The sequence below is a fragment of the Triticum dicoccoides genome, chromosome 3B (genome assembly GCF_002162155.2).
Source record: "Triticum dicoccoides isolate Atlit2015 ecotype Zavitan chromosome 3B, WEW_v2.0, whole genome shotgun sequence".
NCBI lineage: Eukaryota > Viridiplantae > Streptophyta > Magnoliopsida > Poales > Poaceae > Triticum > Triticum dicoccoides.
In genome coordinates, this window is record NC_041385.1 from 626,760,150 (window position 1) to 626,780,584 (window position 20,435).

Genomic DNA, 20,435 nt, shown 5'->3' on the forward strand with positions numbered 1-20,435 from the left:
AATTATGAACTCCCACTTAGATTAGACATCTCTTTAGTCATCTAAGTGTTACACGATCCGAGTCGACTAGGCCGTGTCCGATAATCACGTGAGACGGACTAGTCATCGTCGGTGAACATTTTCATGTTGATCGTATCTTCTATACGATTCGTGTTCGACCTTTCGGTCTCCGCGTTCCGAGGCCATGTCTGCACATGCTAGGCTCGTCAAGTTAACCCTAAGTGTTTTCGCTGTGTAAAACTGTCTTACACCCGTTGTATGTGAACGTAAGAATCCATCACACCCGATCATCACGTGGTGCTTAGAAACGACGAACTGTAGCAACGGTGCACAGTTAGGGGAGAACACTTCTTGAAATTTTATAAGGGATCATCTTATTTACTACCGTCGTCCTAAGTAAACAAGATGCATAATACATAATAAACATCACATGCAATTATATAGTTGTGACATGATATGGCCAATATCATATAGCTCCATTGATCTTCATCTTCGGGGCTCCATGATCATCTTGTCACCGGCTTGACACCATGATCTCCATCATCATGATCTCCATCATCGTGTCTTCATGAAGTTGTCACGCCAACGACTACTACTTCTATGACTAACGTTTAGCATTAAAGTAAAGTAGTTTACATGACGTTATTCAATGACACGCAGGTCATACAAAAAATAATGACAACTCCTATGGCTCCTGCCGGTTGTCATACTCATCGACATGCAAGTCGTGAATCCTATTACAAAGAACATGATCTCATACATCACAATTCATCATTCATCACAACTTCTGGCCATATCACATCACATGATCAATCGCTGCAAAAACAAGTTAGACGTCCTCTAATTGTTGTTGCATCTTTTACGTGGCTGCAATTGGGTTCTAGAAAGAACGTTTTCTTACCTACGAATCACCGCAACGTGATTTTGTCAACTTCTATTTACCCTTCATAAGGGCCCTGTTCATCGATTCCGCTCCAACTAAGGTGGGAGAGACAGACACCTGCCAGCCACCTTATGCAACTTGTGCATGTCAGTCGGTGGAACCGGTCTCACGTAAGTGTACGTGTAAGGTTGGTCCGGGCCGCTTCATCCCACAATACCGTTGAGCAAGAAAATACTAGTAGAGGCAAGTAAGATGACAAAATCCACGCCCACAACAAAGTTGTGTTCTACTCGTGCAAAGAGAACTACGCATAGACCTAGCTCATGATGCCACTGTTGGGGAACGTTGCAGAAAATTAAAATTTTTCCTACGGTTTCACCAAGATCCATCTATGAGTTCATCTAAGCAACGAGTCTAGGGAGAGAGTTTGCATCTACATACCACTTGTAGATCGCGTGCGGAAGCTTGCAAGGTGATGATGTAGTCGTACTCGACGTGATCCAAATCACCGATGACCAGCGCCGAACGGACGGCACCTCCGCGTTCAACACACGTACGGGACGGGAGAAGTCTCCTCCTTCTTGATCCAGCAAGGGGGAAGGAGAGGTTGATGAAGATCCAGCAGCACGACGGCGTGGTGGTGGATGCAGGGCGTCACAGCAGCAGGGCTTCACCGAGACTACGAGGGAGAGACGTAACGGGGGGAGGTGGAGGCGCCAGGGGCTGGTGTATGAAGTCCCTCCTCTCCCCCACTATATATAGGGGTGCCAGGGGGGGCGCCGGCCCTAGTAGATGAGATCTACTATGGGGGGCGGCGGCCTAGGGGAGGTTTCCCTCCCCCCCAAGGCACCTAGGGGTGCCTTCCACCACTAGGACTCCTCCTAGGGGAAACCCTAGGCGCATGGGCCTATAGGGGATGGTGCCCTTGGCCCATGATGGCGAAGGCGCACCCCCTACAGCCCATGTGGCCCCCCGGGACAGGTGGCCCCACCCGGTGGACCCCCGGGACCCTTCCGGTGGTCCCGGTACAATACCGATAACCCCGAAACTTGTCCCGATGCCCGAAATAGCACTTCCTATATATAATTCTTTACCTCCGGACCATTCCGGAACTCCTCGTGACGTCCGGGATCTCATCCGGGACTCCGAACAACATTCGGGTTTCTGCATATCCATATCTTCATAACCCTAGCGTCACCGAACCTTAAGTGTGTAGACCCTACGGGTTCGGGAGACATGCAGACATGACCGAGACGCTCTCAGTCAATAACCATCAGCGGGATCTGGATACCCATGATGGCTCCCACATGCTCCTCGATGTTGTCATCGGATGAACCACGATGTCGAGGATTCGATCAAACCCTGTATGCAATTCCCTTTGTCAATCGGTACGTTACTTGCCCGAGACTCGATCGTCGGTATCCCAATACCTTGTTCAGTCTCGTTACCGGCAAGTCAATTTACTCGTACCGTAATGCATGATCCCGTGTCCAACAGCTTGGTCACATTGAGCTCAATATGATGATGCATTACCGAGTGGGCCCAGAGATACCTCTCCGTCATACGGAGTGACAAATCCCAGTCTCGATCCGTGTCAACCCAACAGCTACTTTCGGAGATACCTGTAATGCACCTTTATAGTCACCCAGTTACGTTGTGACGTTTGATACACCCAAGGCACTCTTACGGTATCCGGGAGTTACACGATCTCATGGTCGAAGGAAGAGATACTTGACACTTGCAAAGCTCTAGCAAAACGAACTACACGATCTTTTATGCTATGCTTAGGATTGGGTCTTGTCCATCACATCATTCTCCTAATGATGTGATCCCGTTATCAACGACATCCAATGTCCATAGTCAGGAAACCATGACTATCTGTTGATCACAACGAGCTGGTCAACTAGAGGCTTACCAGGGACATAGTGTGGTCTAAGTATTCACACGTGTATTACGATTTCCGGATAATACAATTATAGCATGAATTAAAGACAATTATCATGAACAATGAAATATAATAATACTTTTATTATTGCCTCTAGGGCATATTTCCAACAAATATAGCTAGTGCTAAGATTAATTGTGAAAAGAATATTGTCACTGTTGGCATAGATGGTATGTCTCATGAGTTTAATTTTGCTAAGTTTAGTAGACAACCTCGTGAAAGGGAACCACCTAGCAAGGATGAAATTACTGGTCTTGCTTCCATTGCTGTTCCTCTAACTGATCCGTTAGAACAATACTTGCTAGACCATGAAAACGATATGTTTATGAAGGAAAGAGAGGAAATAGATGAAGTGTTCCTTAAATAGGAACCTATGCTGAAACATAACCTTCCCGTTGAAATTCTTGGGGATCCCCCTCCACCCAAGGGTGATCCCGTGTTTGAACTCAAACCTTTACCTGACAATCTTAAGTATGCCTATCTTGATGAAAAAGAAATATATCATGTTATTATTAGTACTAACCTTTCAGAGAAAGAAGAAGATATATTATTGAAAACTCTGAAGAAGCACCGAGCAGCTATTGGATATACTCTTGATGATCTTAGGGGCGTTAGTCCCACGTTATGTCAACACAACATTACATTGGAGGATGATGCCAAACCAGTTAGAGATCCTCAAAGACGATTAAATCCCAAGATGAAGGAAGTGGTAAGAAAGGAGATATTAAAGCTCCTTGAGGCAGGTATTATTTATCCCGTTGCTGATAGTGAATGGGTAAGCCCTGTCCATTGTGTTCCTAAAAAGGAAGGTATTACCGTTGTTCCTAATGATAAAGATGAATTGATCCCGCAAAGAATTATTATAGGTTATAGGATGGTAATTGATTTCCGTAAGTTAAATATAGCTACTAAGAAAGATCATTACCCCTTACCTTTTATTGATCAAATGCTAGAAAGACTATCCAAACACACACATTTCTGCTTTTTAGATGGTTATTCTGGTTTCTCTCAGATACCTGTGTCAGCGAAGGATCAATCTAAAACAACTTTTACTTGCCCTTTTGGTACTTTCACTTATAGACGTATGCCTTTTGGTTTATGTAATGCACCTGCTACCTTTCAAAGATGCATGATGGCTATATTCTCTGATTTTTGTGAAAAGATTTGTGAGGTATTCATGGATGACTTTTCCGTCTATGGATCCTCATTTGATGATTGTTTGAGCAACCTTGATCGAGTTTTGCAGAGATGCGAAGACACTAGTCTCGTCCTGAATTGAGAAAAGTGTCACTTTATGGTTAATGAAGGCATTGTCTTGGGGCACAAGATCTCCGGGAGAGGTATTGAAGTTGATAAAGCCAAAGTTGATGCTATTGAAAAGATGCCATGTCCCAAGGACATAAAAGGTATAAGAAGTTTCCTTGGTCATGCCGATTTTTATAGGAGGTTCATTAAGGACTTTTCTAAAATCTCTAGTCCTCTGACTAATTTATTGCAAAAAGATATTCCTTTTGTCTTTGATGATGATTGCGTAGAAGCATTTGAAATACTTAAGAAAGCTTTGATCACTGCACCTATTGTTCAGCCACCTGATTGGAATTTACCTTTTGAAATTATATGCGATGCTAGTGATTATGCTGTAGGTGCTGTTCTAGGGCAAAGAGTCGATAAGAAATTGAATGTTATCCAGTATGCTAGTAAGACTCTTGATACTGCCCAGAGAAATTATGCTACTACTGAAAAAGAGTTCTTAGCAGTTGTGTTTGCATGTGATAAGTTTAGACCTTATATTGTTGATTCCAAAGTTACTATTCACACTGATCATGCTGTTATTAAATATCTTATGGAAAAGAAAGATGCTAAGCCTAGACTCATTAGATGGGTTCTCTTGCTCCAAGAATTTGATTTGCATATTATTGATAGAAAGGGAGCTGAGAACCCTGTTGCAGATAACTTGTCTAGGTTAGAGAATGTTCTTGATGACCCACTGCCTATTAATGATAGCTTTCCTGATGAACAATTAGCGGTCGTTAATGCTTCTCAAACTGCTCCTTGGTATGCTGATTATGCTAATTACATTGTTGCTAAATTTATATCGCCTAGTTTCACATACCAGCAAAAGAAAAAGTTCTTTTATGATTTAAGACATTACTTCTGGGATGATCCACAACTTTATAAAGAAGGAGTAGATGGTGTTATTAGACGTTGTGTGCCTGAGCATGAACAGGAACAGATCCTACGCAAGTGTCACTCTGAATCCCATGGGGGACACCACGCTGGAGATAGAACTGCACACAAGGTACTACAATCTGGTTTTTATTGGCCTACTCTCTTCAAAGATGCTCGTAAGTTTGTCTTATCTTGTGATGAATGTCAAAGAATAGGTAACATTAGTAGACGCCAAGAAATGCCTATGAATTACTCTCTTGTTATTGAACCATTTGATGTTTGGGGCTTTGATTATATGGGACCTTTTCCTGCCTCTAATGGTTATACACATATTTTAGTTGATGTTGATTACGTTACTAAGTGGGTAGGAGTTATTCCAACTAGTAGTGTTGATCATAACACTTATATTAAAATGCTTAAAGAAGTTACTTTTCCGAGGTTTGGAGTCCCTAGATATCTTATGACTGATGGTGGTTCACATTTTATTCATGGTGCTTTCCGTAAGATGCTTGCTAAGTATGTCAATCATAGAATCGCATCTCCTTATCATTCGCAGTCTAGTGGTCAAGTAGAGTTGAGAAATAGAGAGCTCAAATTAATTTTGCAAAAGACTATGAATAGATCTAGAAAGAATTGGTCCAAAAAACTTGATGATGCATTATGGGCCTATAGAACTGCATACAAAAATCCTATGGGTATGTCTCCATATAAGATGGTTTATGGAAAAGCATGTCATTTGCCTCTTGAACTTGAACATAAGGCATATTGGGCTATTAAAGAGCTCAACTATGACTTCAAACTTGCCGGTGAGAAGAGGTTGTTTGATATTAGCTCCCTTGATGAATGGAGAACTCAAGCCTATGAGAATGCCAAGCTATTCAAAGAAAAAGTGAAACGCTGGCATGATAAGAGGATACAAAAGCGTGAGTTTAACGTAGGAGACTATGTATTATTATTCAACTCTCGCTTAAGATTTTTTGCAGGAAAACTTCTCTCAAAATGGGAAGGTCCTTACATTATCGAGGAGGTCTATCGTTCTGGTGCCATAAAAATCAACAACTTCGAAGGCACGAGTCCAAGGGTGGTAAACGGTCAAAGAATTAAACATTATATTTCAGGTAGTCCTATCAATGTTGAAACTAATATTATTGAAACCGTAACCCCTGAGGAATACATAAGGGACACTTTCCAGAACGTTTCAGACTCCGAAAAGGAATAGGTATGTGGTACGGTAAGTAAACCGACTCCAAAACAACTCCAATGGCAATTTTTATCAGTTTTGGATTATTTAAGAATTTTAGGAAGGAAGAAGTAGTTCGAAAGGGACACGAGGCTCCCACGAGAGTGGAGGGCGCCCCCCTATTGGGCGCGCCCCCTATCTTGTGGGCACCTCGTGTGCCTCCCGGACTCCGTTTTCTTGCACGTTACGTATTTTGGTCGGTAAAAATTCATTATATATACTCCCGGAGGTTTTGACCACCGTATCACGCAAATATCCTCTGTTTTTGTTTCGAGCTGTTTCTGTTTCAGATTTAGAGCATCATGACATCTCCAAGCGCTCCCAAGGACAAGTTTTTCGAGAGGGTTATCAACCCCTATCTCGCGGAGGTGCTGCAACACCCTCAAACCACTGAGATGCGTGAGGGGGTGCTGCACATCCACGATGTGGAGGGACCAAGGCGTACCGGGAGCGTGGAGACAAAGCTCGAAGCCGTGGAGCAGCAAGTTTTCAAGTGTCAAGGGATGGTGGAGCATGGACTCAACGCCAACCAAATGATGATCACAGAGTTTACCAATAACCACAAGCTGGATGCCAAAGTCATTGGGGAGACCATCTTCAAGCTTCAAGAGAAAATCGAGCACCTCCAAGCCCAGATCTACGACCTGCAAAACCAGAACTGTGAGTATGAATATAGATTCAAGAGGATGAGTTTGGCTGTAGATTTAAGGATCCCGGAGACTCGATCATCCTTCTATGATGGAGAGCCGATGCCTTAGAAGACGGACGACAAGCCTACATCATCAACAACTCCTACTTCACCACCTCCGAGGACATAATCACATGGGTATGAGCACTCCTCTTGGCAACTGCCAAGCTTGGGGGAGGTGCCCCGGTATCGTATCTGTTGGGAAACATAGTAATTTCAAAAAAAAAATCCTACGCACACGCAAGATCATGGTGATGCATAGCAATGAGAGGGGAGAGTGTTGTCCATGTACCCTCGTAGACCGAAAGCGGAAGCGTTAGAACAACGTGGTTGATGTAGTCGTACGTCTTCACGGCTCGACCGATCAAGCACCGAAACTATGGCACCTCCGAGTTTTAGCACACGTTCAGCTCGATGACAATACCCGTACTCCGATCCAGCAGAATGTCGGGGAAGAGTTCCGTCAGCACGACGGCGTGGTGACGATCTTGATGTTCTACCATTGCAGGGCTTCGCCTAAGCACCGCTACAATATTAGGAGGACTATGGTGGAGGGGGGCACCGCACATGGCTAAGAGATCAAGAGATCAATCGTTGTGTCTAGAGGTGCCCCTTGCCCCCGTACATAAAGGAGCCAGGGGGAGGGGGCGGCCGGCCAGGAGGGGCGCGCCAGGAGGAGTCCTACTCCCACCGGGAGTAGGACTCCCCCCTTTCCTTGTTGGAGTAGGAGAGGAGAGGGAAAGAGAGAGGGGGGGAAAGGAAAGGGGGGGCGCCCCCCTCCTCGTACAATTCGGACTTGGGGGGGAAGGGGCGCACAGCTGCCCCTTGGCCGCCTCTTCTCTTCCACCACTTGGGCCCATGAGGCCCATTAACCTCCCGAGGGGTTCCGGTAACCTCCCGGTACTCCGGTAAAATTCCGATTTCACCCAGAACACTTCCGATATCCAAATATAGGCTTCCAATATATCAATCTTCATGTCTCGACCATTTCGAGACTCCTCGTCATGTCCGTAATCACATTCGGGACTCCGAACAAACTTCGGTACATCAAAACTCATAAACTCATAATATAAATGTCATTGAAACCTTAAGCGTGCGGACCCTACGGGTTCGAGAACTATGTAGACATGACCAAGACATGTTTCCGGTCAATAACCAATAGCGGAACCTGGATGCTAATATTGGCTCCTACATATTCTATGAAGATCTTTATCGGCCAAACCGCATAACAACATACATTGTTCCCTTTGTCATCGGTATGTTACTTGCCCGAGATTTGATCGTCGGTATCTCAATACCTAGTTCAATCTCGTTACTGGCAATTCTCTTTACTCGTTACGTAATGCATCATTCCATAACTAACTCATTAGCTACATTGCTTGCAAGGCTTATAGTGATGTGCACTACCGAGAGGGCCCGGAGATACCTCTCCGGCAATCGGAGTGACAAAACCTAATCTCGAAATATGCCAACCCAACATGTTCCTTTGGAGACACCTGTAGACCTCCTTTATAATCACCCAGTTATGTTGTGACGTTTGGTAGTACACAAAGTGTTCCTCCGGTAAACAGGAGTTGCATAATCTCATAGTTGTAGGAACTTGTATAAGTTATGAAGAAAGCAATAGCAACATACTAAACGATCAAGTGCTAAGCCAACGGAATGGGTCAAGTCAATCACATCATTCTCCTAATAATGTGATCCCGTTAATCAAATGACAACTCATGTCTATGGTTAGGAAACATAACCATCTTTGATTAATGAGCTAGTTAATTAGAGGCATACTAGTGACATTAAGTTTGTCTATGTATTCACACATGTATCATGTTTCCAGTTAATACAATTCTAGCATGAATAATAAACATTTATCATGATATGAGGAAATAAATAATAACTTTATTATTGCTTCTAGGGCATATTTCCTTCAGTCTCCCACTTGCACTATAATAATCTAGATTACACAGTAATGATTCTAACACCCGTGGAGTCTTGGTGCTGATCATGTTTTGCCCATGGAAGAGGCTTAGTCAACGGGTCTGCAACATTCAGATCCATATGTATCTTGCAAATCTCTATGTCTCCCACCTGGACTTGGTCCCGGATGGAATTGAAGCATCTCTTGATGTGCTTGGTCCTCTTGTAAAATCTGGACTCCTTTGCCGAGGCAATTGCACCAGTATTGTCATAGAAGATCTTCATTGGTCCACATGCACTAGGTATGACACCTAGATCAGAAATGAACTCCTTCATCCAGACTCCTTCATTTGCTGCTTCTGAAGCAGCTATGTACTCCGCTTTGCATGTAGATCCCGCCACGATGCTTTGTTTGGAACTGCACCAACTGATAGCTCCACCGTTCAATATAAACACGTATCCGGTTTGTGATTTAGAATCGTCCGGATCAGTGTCAAAGCTTGCATCGACATAACCTTTTACGACTAGCTCTTTGTCACCTCCATAAACGAGAAACATATCCTTAGTTCTTTTCAGGTATTTCAGGATGTTCTTGACTGCTGTCCAGTGATCCACTCCTGGATTACTTTGGTACCTCCCTGCCAAACTTATTGCTAAGCATATGTCAGGTCTGGTACACAGCATTGCGTACATGATAGAGCCTATGGCTGAAGCATTGGGAATATTTTTCATTTTCTCTCTATCTTCTGCTGTGGTCGGGCATTGAGTCTGACTCAACTTCACACCTTGTAATACAGGCAAGAACCCTTTCTTTGACTAATCCATATTGAACCTTTTCAAAACTTTATCAAGGTATGTGCTTTGTGAAAGTCCAATTAAGCGTCTTGATCTATCTCTATAGATCTTGATGCCCAATATGTAAGCAGCTTCACCGAGGTCTTTCATTGAAAAACTTTTATCGAAGTATCCCTTTATGCTATCCAGAAATTCTATATCATTTCCAATTAACAATATGTCGTATACATATAACTTTAGAAATGCTACAGAGCTCCCATGCACTTTCTTGTAAATACAGGCTTCTCCAAAAGTCTGTATAAAACCATATGCTTTGATTACACTGTCAAAGCCCTTATTCCAACTCCGAGAGGCTTGCACCAGTCCATAAATGGATCGCTGGAGCTTGCACACTTTGTTAGCACCTTTTGGATCGACAAAACCTTCTGGTTGCATCATATACAACTCTTCTTCCAGAATTCCATTCAGGAACACAGTTTTGACATCCATTTGCCATATTTCATAATCATAAAATGCGGCAATCGCTAACATGATTCGGACAGACTTAAGCATCGCTACGGGTGAGAAAGTCTCATCGTAGTCAACCCCTTGAACTTGTCGAAAACCTTTTGCAACAAGTCGAGCTTTGTAGACAATTACATTACAATCAGCGTCAGTCTTCTTCTTGAAAATCCATTTATTCTCAATGGCTTTGCCGATCATTGAGCAAGTCAACCAAAGTCCATACTTTGTTCTCATACATGGATCCCATCTCAGATTTCATGGCCTCAAGCCATTTTGCGGAATCTGGGCTCATCATCACTTCCTCATAGTTCGTAGGTTCTTCATGGTCAAGTAGCATGACTTCCACAATAGGATTACCATACCACTCTGGTGCGGATCTTACTCTGGTTGACCTACAAGGTTTGGTAGTAACTTGATCTGAAGTTTCATGATCAATATCATTAGCTTCCTCACTGATTGGTGTAGTTGTTAGAGGAACTATTTCTTGTGATGAACTACTTTCCAACAAGGGAGCAGGTACAGTTACCTCATGAAGTTCTACTTTCCTCGCACTCACTTCTTTCGAGAGAAACTCCTTCTCTAGAAAGGATCCGAATTTAGCAACAAAAATCTTGCCCTTAGACCTGTGATAGAAGGTGTACCCAATAATCTCTTTTGGGTATCCTATGAAGTCACATTTCTCTAACTTGGGTCCGTGCTTATCTGGTTGAAGTTTCTTCACATAAGCATCGCAGCCCCAAACTTTAAGAAACGACAACTTTGGTTTCTTGCCAAACCACAGTTCATAAGGCGTCGTCTCAACGGATTTTGATGGTGCCCTATTTAACATGAATGCGGACGTCTCTAAAGCATAACCCCAAAATGATAGCGGTAAATTAGTAAGAGACATCATAGATCGCACCATATCTAGTAAACTACGATTACGACGTTCGGACACACCATTTCGTTGTGGTGTTCCGGGTGGTGTGAGTTGCGAAATTATTCCGCATTGCTTCAAATGTAAACCAAACTCGTAACTCAAATATTCTCCTCCACGATCAGATCGTAGAAACTTTATTTTCTTGTTACGATGATTTTCCACTTCACTCTGAAATTCTTTGAACTTTTAAAATGTTTCAGACTTGTGTTTCGTCAAGTAGATATACCCATATCTGCTCAAATCATCTGTGAAGGTGAGAAAATAACGATACCCACCGCGAGCCTCAATATTCATTGGGCCACACACATCGGTATGTATGATTTCCAATAAATCAGTTGCTCGCTCCATAGTTCCGGAGAACGGCGTTTTAGTCATCTTGCCCATGAGGCACGGTTCGCAAGTACCAAGTGATTCATAATCAAGTGATTCCAGAAGTCCATCAGTATGGAGTTTCTTCATGCGCTTTACACCGATATAACCTAAATGGCAGTGCCACAAATAAGTTGCACTATCATTATCAACTCTGCATCTTTTGGCTTCAACATTATGAATATGTGTATCACTACTATCGAGATTTAATAATAATAGACCACTCTTCAAGGGTGCATGACCATAAAAGATATTACTCATATAAATAGAATAACCATTATTCTCTGATTTAAATGAATTACCGTCTCGCATCAAACAAGATCCAGATATGATGTTCATGCTCAACGCTGGCACCAAATAACAATTATTCAGGTCTAAAACTAATCCCGAAGGTAGATGTAGAGGTAGCGTGCCGACTGCGATCATATCGACTTTGGAACCATTTCCCACGCGCATCATCACCTCGTCCTTAGCCAATCTTCGCTTAATCCATAGTCCATGTTTCGAGTTGCAAATATTAGCAACAGAACCAGTATCAAATACCCAGGTGCTACTGCGAGCATTAGTAAGGTACACATCAATAACATGTATATCACATATACCTTTGTTCACCTTGCCATCCTTCTTATCCGCCAAATACTTGGGGCAGTTCCGCTTCCAGTGACCAGTCTGCTTGCAGTAGAAGCACTCAGTCTTAGGCTTAGGTCCAGACTTGGGTTTCTTCTCTTGAGCAGCAACTTGTTTGCTGTTCTTCTTGAAGTTCCCCTTCTTCTTCCCTTTACCCCTTTTCTTGAAACTAGTGGTCTTATTGACAATCAACACTTGATGCTCCTTCTTGATTTCTACCTCTGCAACCTTTAGCATTGCGAAGAGCTCGAGAATAGTCTTGTCCATCCCTTGCATATTATAGTTCATCATGAAGCTCTTGTAGCTTGGTGGCAGTGATTGAAGAATTCTGTCAATGACACTATCATCAGGAAGATTAACTCCCAGTTGAATCAAGTGATTATTATACCGAGACATTTTGAGTATGTGTTCACTGACAGAACTATTCTCCTCCATCTTGCAGCTATAGAACTTATTGGACACTTCATATCTCTCAATCCGGGCATTTGCTTGAAATATTAACTTCAACTCCTGGAACATCTCATATGCTCCATGACGTTCAAAACGTCGTTGAAGTCCTTGTTCTAAGCCGTAAAGCATGGCACACTAAACTATCGAGTAGTCATCAGGTTTGCTCTGCCAGACGTTCTTAACGTTGTCAGTTCCATCTGCAGCAGGCCTGGCACCCAGCGGTGCTTCCAGGACGTAATTCTTCTGTGCAGCAATGAGGATAATCCTCAAGTTATGGAACCAGTCCGTGTAATTGCTACCATCATCTTTCAACTTTGCTTTCTCAAGGAACGCATTAAAATTCAACGGAACAATAGCACAAGCCATCTATCTACAATCAACATAAACATGCAAAATACTATCAGGTACTAAGTTCATGATAAATTTAAGTTCAATTAATCATATTACTAAAGAACTCCCACTTAGAAAGACATCTCTCTAGTCATCTAAGTGATCACGTGATCCAAATCAACTAAACCATGTCCGATCATCACGTGAGATGGAGTAGTTTCAATGGTGAACATCACTATGTTGATCATATCTACTATATGATTCACGTTCGACCTTTCGGTCTCCGTGTTTCGAGGCCATATCTGTATATGCTAGGCTCGTCAAGTTTAACCTGAGTATTCCGTGTGTGCAACTGTTTTGCACCCGTTGTATTTGAACGTAGAGCCTATCACACCCGATCATCACGTGGTGTCTCAGCACGAAGAACTTTCGCAACGGTGCATACTCAGGGAGAACACTTCTTGATAATTAGTGAGACATCATCTTAAAATGCTACCGTCAATCAAAGCAAGATAAGATGCATAAAGGATAAACATCACATGCAATCAATATAAGTGATATGATATGGCCATCATCATCTTGTGCTTGTGATCTCCATCTCCGAAGCACCGTCGTGATCACCATCATCACCGGCGCAACACCTTGATCTCCATCATAGCATCATTGTCGTTTCGCCATCTATTGCTTCTACGACTATCGCTACCGCTTAGTGATAAAGTAAAGCAATTACAAGGCGTTTGCATTTCATACAATAAAGCGACAACCATATGGCTCCTGCCAGTTGCCGATAACTTCGGTTACAAAACATGATCATCTCATACAATAAAATATAGCATCACGCCTTGACCATATCACATCACTACATGCCCTGCAAAAACAAGTTAGACGTCCTCTACTTTGTTGTGGCAAGTTTTATGTGGCTGCTATGGGCTGAGCAAGAACTGCTCTTACCTACGCATCAAAACCACAATGATAGTCCATCAAGTTAGTGCGGTTTTAACCTTCTGAAGGACCGGGAGTAGCCACACTTGGTTCAACTAAAGTTGGAGAAACTGACACCCGCCAGCCACCTGTGTGCAAAGCACGTCGGTAGAACCAGTCTCACGTAAGCGTAAGCGTAATGTCGGTCCGGGCCGCTTCATCCAACAATACCGCCGAACCAAAGTATGACATGCTGGTAAGTAGTATGACTTGTATCGCCCACAACTCACTTGTGTTCTACTCGTGCATATAACATCAATGCATAAAACCTAGGCTCTGATACCACTATTGGGAAACGTAGTAATTTCAAAAAAAATCCTAAGCACACGCAAGATCATGGTGAAGCATAGCAACGAGAGGGGAGAGTGTTGTCCATGTACCCTCGTAGACCGAAAGCGGAAGCGTTAGAACAACGCGGTTGATGTAGTCGTACGTCTTCACGGCCCGACCGATCAAGCACCGAAACTACGACACCTCCGAGTTTTAGCACACGTTCAGCTTGATGACGATCCCTGTACTCCGATCCAACAGAATGTCGGGGAAGAGTTCCGTCAGCACAACGGCGTGGTGACGATCTTGATGTTCTACCGTTGAAGGGCTTCGCCTAAGCACCGCTACAATATTATCGAGGAGGACTATGGTGGAGGGGGGCACCGCACACGGCTAAGGGATCAAGAGATCAATTGTTGTGTCTAGAGGTGCCCCCCTGCCCCTGTATATAAAGGAGCTAGGGGGGAGGGGGTGGCCGGCCAGGAGGGGCGCGCCAGGAGGAGTCCTACTCCCACCGGGAGTAGGACTCCCCCCTTTCCTTGTTGGAGTAGGAGAGGAGAGGGAAGGAGAGAGAGGGGGAAAGGAAAGGGGGGGCACCGCCCCCCTCCTTGTCCAATTCGGACCTTGGGGGGGGAGGGGCATGTGGCTGCCCCTTGGCCGCCTCTTCTCTTCCACCACTTGGGCCCATGAGGCCCATTAACCTCCCGGGGGGTTCCGGTAACCTCTCGGTACTCCGGTAAAATCCCGATTTCACCCGGAACACTTCCAATATCCAAATATAGGCTTCCAATATATCAATCTTCATGTCTCGACCATTTTGGGACTCCTCGTCATGTCCGTAATCACATTCGGGACGCCGACCAAACTTCGGTACATCAAAACTCATAAACTCGTAATATAAATGTCATCGAAACCTTAAGCATGCGGACCCTACGGGTTCGAGAACTATGTAGACATGACCGAGACATGTTTCCGGTCAATAACCAATAGCGGAACCTGGATGCTCATATTGTCTCCTACATATTCTATGAAGATCTTTAACGGTCAAACCACATAACAACATACGTTGTTCCCTTTGTCATCGTTGTGTTACTTGCCCGAGATTTGATCGTCGGTATCTCAATACCTAGTTCAATTCGTTACCGGCAAGTCTCTTTACTCGTTACGTAATGCATCATTTCGTAACTAACTCATTAGCTACATTGCTTGCAAGGCTTATAGTGATGTGCATTACTAAGAGGACACAGAGATACCTCTCCGACAATCGGAGTGACAAAACCTAATCTCGAAATATGCCAACCCAACATGTACCTTTGGAGACACATGTAGAGCTCCTTTATAATCACCCAGTTACGTTGTGACGTTTGGTAGCACACAAAGTGTTCCTCCGGTAAACAGGAGTTGCATAATCTCATAGTTGTAGGAACTTGTATAAGTTATGAAGAAAGCAATAGCAACATACTAAACGATCAAGTGCTAAGCTAACGGAATGGGTCAAGTCAATCACATCATTCTCCTAATGATGTGATCCCGTTAATCAAATGATAACTCATGTCTATGGTTAGGAAACATAACCATCTTTGATTAATGAGCTAGTCAAGTAGAGGCATACTAGTGACATTAAGTTTGTCTATGTATTCACACATGTATCATGTTTCCGGTTAATACAATTCTAGCATGAATAATAAACATTTATCATGATATGAGGAAATAAATAATAACTTTATTATTGCCTCTAGGGCATATTTCCTTCAGTATCACCATCACAGTCCTATCTTTACTGCTTTATTTAGTTCGATCCTTTTAGTAGTATCTTGATCTAGTAGATTGAAGTTTTGATATCAACTAGTTTGAGTTCTGCATTGTGATCTCTTTTTGTAATCGAGTTCGCGAGCTATCTATAATAAAGATTAGTGTTGAGTCAAGGGCTTTGCTTTGTTGCTATGATCTTGAGAAAGTAGAAGGAATAAAAGAGTTCATATTGATCTTATGGATAGTGATAACTTCACATATAGAAAGTATGAGGCATAAAAATTGTTGAGAGTTGATAAACGTAGTTTTGGTCATCGTTGCAATTAATAGGAAGTGATAAGGAAAGAGAGGTTCACATATAAATATACTATCTTGGACATCTTTTATGATTGTGAGCACTCATTAAGTATGACATGTTAAAAAAGTTGACGTTGGACAAGGAAGACAACGTAATGGTTTATGTTTTCTCACATCTCAGTTAAAGTATATTGTCATTGACCTTCCAAACATGTTGAGCTTGCCTTTCCCCCTCATGCTAGCCAAATTCCTAGCACCAAGTAGAAATAGTACTTGTGCTTCCATATTCCTTTAAACCCAGTTTTGCCATGAGAGTCCACCATATCTACCTATGGATTGAGTAAGATCCTTCAACTAAGTTGTCATCGGTGCAAGCAATAAAAAAATTGCTCCTTAATTATGCATGACTTATTAGTGCGGAGAAAATAAGCTTTATATGATCTTGTTATGGAAGCAATAAAAGCGACAGACTGCATAATAAAGGTCCATACGCAAGTGGCAATATAAAATGACGTTCTTTCGTACTAAGATTTTGTGTATCCAACCCTAAAAGCGCATGACAACCTGTGCTTCCCTCTGCGAAGGGCCTATCTTTACTTTATGTTTTTATTTTGAACTTGAGTCAAGGTGATCCTCACCTTTCCCTTTTTCATTTTATCCTTTGGAAAGCTCCTCGTGTTTGAAAGATCATGATACATATATCCAATTGGATGTTCATCAGCATGGGCTATTATTGTTGACATCACCTAAAGGTGAATACGTTGGGAGGCAACACAATAAGCCCCTATCTTTCTCAGTGTCCGGCTGAAACTCCATAACCACAAGTATTGCGTGAGTGTTAGCAATTGTAGAAGACTATATGATAGTTGAGTATGTGGACTCGCTGAAAAGCTCTATTGTTGACTCTTTCCGATGTTATGATAAATTGCCATTGCTTCAATGACTGAGATTATAGTTTGTTAGTTCTCAATGAAGTTTTTGAACCATACTTGATATTTTTGAATTGATTGTCACTTAAGCATAAGAAATTATATAATAAAATATATATATATGTTGTTATAAGAATTATCATGATGCCCTCATGTCCATATTTTATTTTTATCGACACCTCTATCTCTTAACATGTGGACATATTTTTCGATTTGGGCTTCCGCTTGAATACAAGTGAGGTATAAGCTTGGGGGAGTTGATACGTCCATTTTGCATCATGCTTTTAAATCAATATTTATTGCATTATGGGATGTTATTACACTTTATATCTCATTACTTATGGCTATTCTCTCTTATTTTACAAGGTTTACCATGAAGAGGGGGAATGCCGGCAGCTGGAATTCTGGCTGGAAAAGGAGGAAACGTTGGAAACCTATTCTACAGAGCTCCAAAAGTCTTGAAACTCCATGAAATAACTTATTGGAATTAATAAGAATTTCTGAGCGAAAGAAATACACCAGGGGGCCCAGACCCTGTCCAGGAGACAGGGGGCGCCCTCCCCCTATAGGGCGCGCCCCCTATCTCTTGGCCCCCCTGGTGGGCCTCCGGTGTCCATCTTCTACTATATCATCGCTTTTACCCTGGAAAAAATCGTGGGCAAGCTTACGGGACGAAACTCCGCCACCACGAGGCGGAACCTTGGCGGAATCAATCTAGGGCTCTGGCGGAGCTGTTCTGCCGTGGACACTTCCCTTCGGGAGGGGGAAATCATCTCAACATCATCACCAATGATCCTCTCATCGGGAGAGGGGCAATCTCCATCAACATCTTCACCAGCACCATCTCCTCTCAAAACCCTAGTTCATCTCTTGTATCCAATCTTGTATCAAAACCACAAATTGGTACCTGTGGGTTGCTAGTAGTGTTGATTACTCCTTGTAGTTGATGCTAATTGGTTTACTTGGTGGAAGATCATATGTTCAGATCCTTTATGCATATTATTACTCCTCTGATTATGAACATGAATATGCTTTGTGAGTAGTTACGTTTGTTCCTGAGGACATGGGTGAAGTCTTGCTATTAGTAGTCATGTGAATTTGGTATTTGTTCGATATTTTGATGAGATGTATGTTGTCTTTTTCTCTAGTGGTGTTATGTGAACGTCGACTAAATGACACTTCACCATTATTTGGGCCTGAGGAAGGCATGGGGAAGTAATAAGTAGATGATGGGTTGCTAGAGTGACATAAGCTTAAACCCTAGTTTATGCGTTGCTTCGTTAGGGGCTGATATGGATCCATATGTTTAATGATGTGGTTAGGTTTACCTTAATACTTCTTTTGTAGTTGCGGATGCTTGCATTAGGGGTTAATCATAAGTGGGATGCTTGTCCATGTAAGGGCAGTACCCAAGTACCGGTCCACCCACATATCAAATTATCAAAGTACCGAACGCGAATCATATGAGCGTGATGAAAACTAGCTTGACGATAATTCCCATGTGTCCTCGGGAGATCCTTTCTCATTATTAGAAATTGTCCAGGCTTATCCTTTGCTACATAAAGGATTGGGCCACCTTGATGCACTTTACTTATTTTATTTACTTATTACTCGTTGCTATTTATCTTATCACAAAACTATCTATCACCTACAATTTCAGTGCTTGCAGAGAAAACCATACTGAAAACCGCTTATCATTTCCTTCTGCTCCTCGTTGGGTTCGACACTCTTACTTATCGAAAGGACTACGATTGACCCCCTACACTTGTGGGTCATCAGAGGTTTCTCAACATAAGTAGAAGGAATAATAGGATCGCTATAAGTGATAGTCTTTTCTTCAACTGTAATAGGTGCAACTACTTTTACTTCAAAGGGAGGATTATATTTAAACCACTTCTCCTTAGGGAGATCAATGTGAGTTGCAAAATATTCACAGAAAGAAGCTACTATCTCAGAGTCAAGTCCATATTTAGCGCTAAATCCAGGAAAAACATCGGTATCCATAAAAGATTTAACACAATCAAACTTAGGTGTCATACCTGACTCCTTACCATGGTTGGAACCCCAATCTTTAGAGTTGCGTGTAATTCTTTCCAATAAGACCCATTTGAATTCAATAGTCTTCAGCACATAAGAACCAACACAGGAAGTATCGAGCATGGTGCAATCATTGAGAGAAAGTCGAGCATAAAATTTTTGAATAATAATTTCTCTGGAGAGCTCATGATTGGGGCATGAATATAACATGACTTAAGCCTCCCCCAAGCTTGAGCGATGCTTTCTCCTTCGCGAGGCCAGAAATTATATATGTAATTACGATCATGATGAACAAGATGCATAGGATAGAACTGTTGGGAAACATAGTAATTTCAAAAAAATTCCTACGCACACGCAAGATCATGGTGATGCATAGGAATGAGAGGGAAGAGTGTTGTCCACGTACCCTTGTAGACCGAAAGCGGAAGCGTTAGAACAACGCAGTTGATGTAGTCGTACGTCTTCACGGCCATACCGATCAAGCACCGAAACTACGCCACCTTAGAGTTTTAGCACACGTTCAGCTCGATGACGATCCCCATATTCTGATCCAGCAGAATGTCGGGGAAGAATTCCATCAGCACGACGGCGTGGTGACGATCTTGATGTTCTACCATTGCAGGGCTTCGCCTAAGCACCGCTACAATATTATCGAGGAGGACTATGGTGGAGGGGGGGGACCGCACATGGCTAAGAGATCAAAAGATCAATTGTTATGTTTAGAGGTGCCCCCCTGCCCCCGTATATAAATGAGCCAGGGGGAAAGGGTGGCCGGCCTAGGAGGGAGCACGCCAAGGGGAGTCCTACTCCCACCAGGAGTAGGACTCCCTCCTTTCCTTGTTGGACTAGGAGAAGGGGGGAAGGAGGAGGCAGAGAGGAAGGAAAGGGGGGGGGCGCCCCCCTCTCCTTGTCCTATTCGGACTACGGGGAAGGGGCGCGCGGCCCAGCCCTTGCCTCATCTCCTCTTCTCCACTAAGGCCCATGTAGGCCCATTAAGCCCCCGGGGGGTTCAGGTAACCTCCCGGTACTCCGGTAAAATCCCGATTTCATCCGAAACACTTCCGATATCCAAATATAGGCTTCCAATATATCAATCTTCATGTCTCGACCATTTCGAGACTCCTCGTCATGTCCGTAATCACATTCGGGACTCCGAACACACTTCGGTACATCAAAACTCATAAACTCATAATATAAATGTCATCGAAACCTTAAGCGTGCGGACCCTACGGGTTCGAGAAGTATGTAGACATGACCGAGACATGTTTCCGGTCAATAACCAATAGCGGAACCTAGATGCTCATATTGGCTCCTACATATTCTACGAAGATCTTTA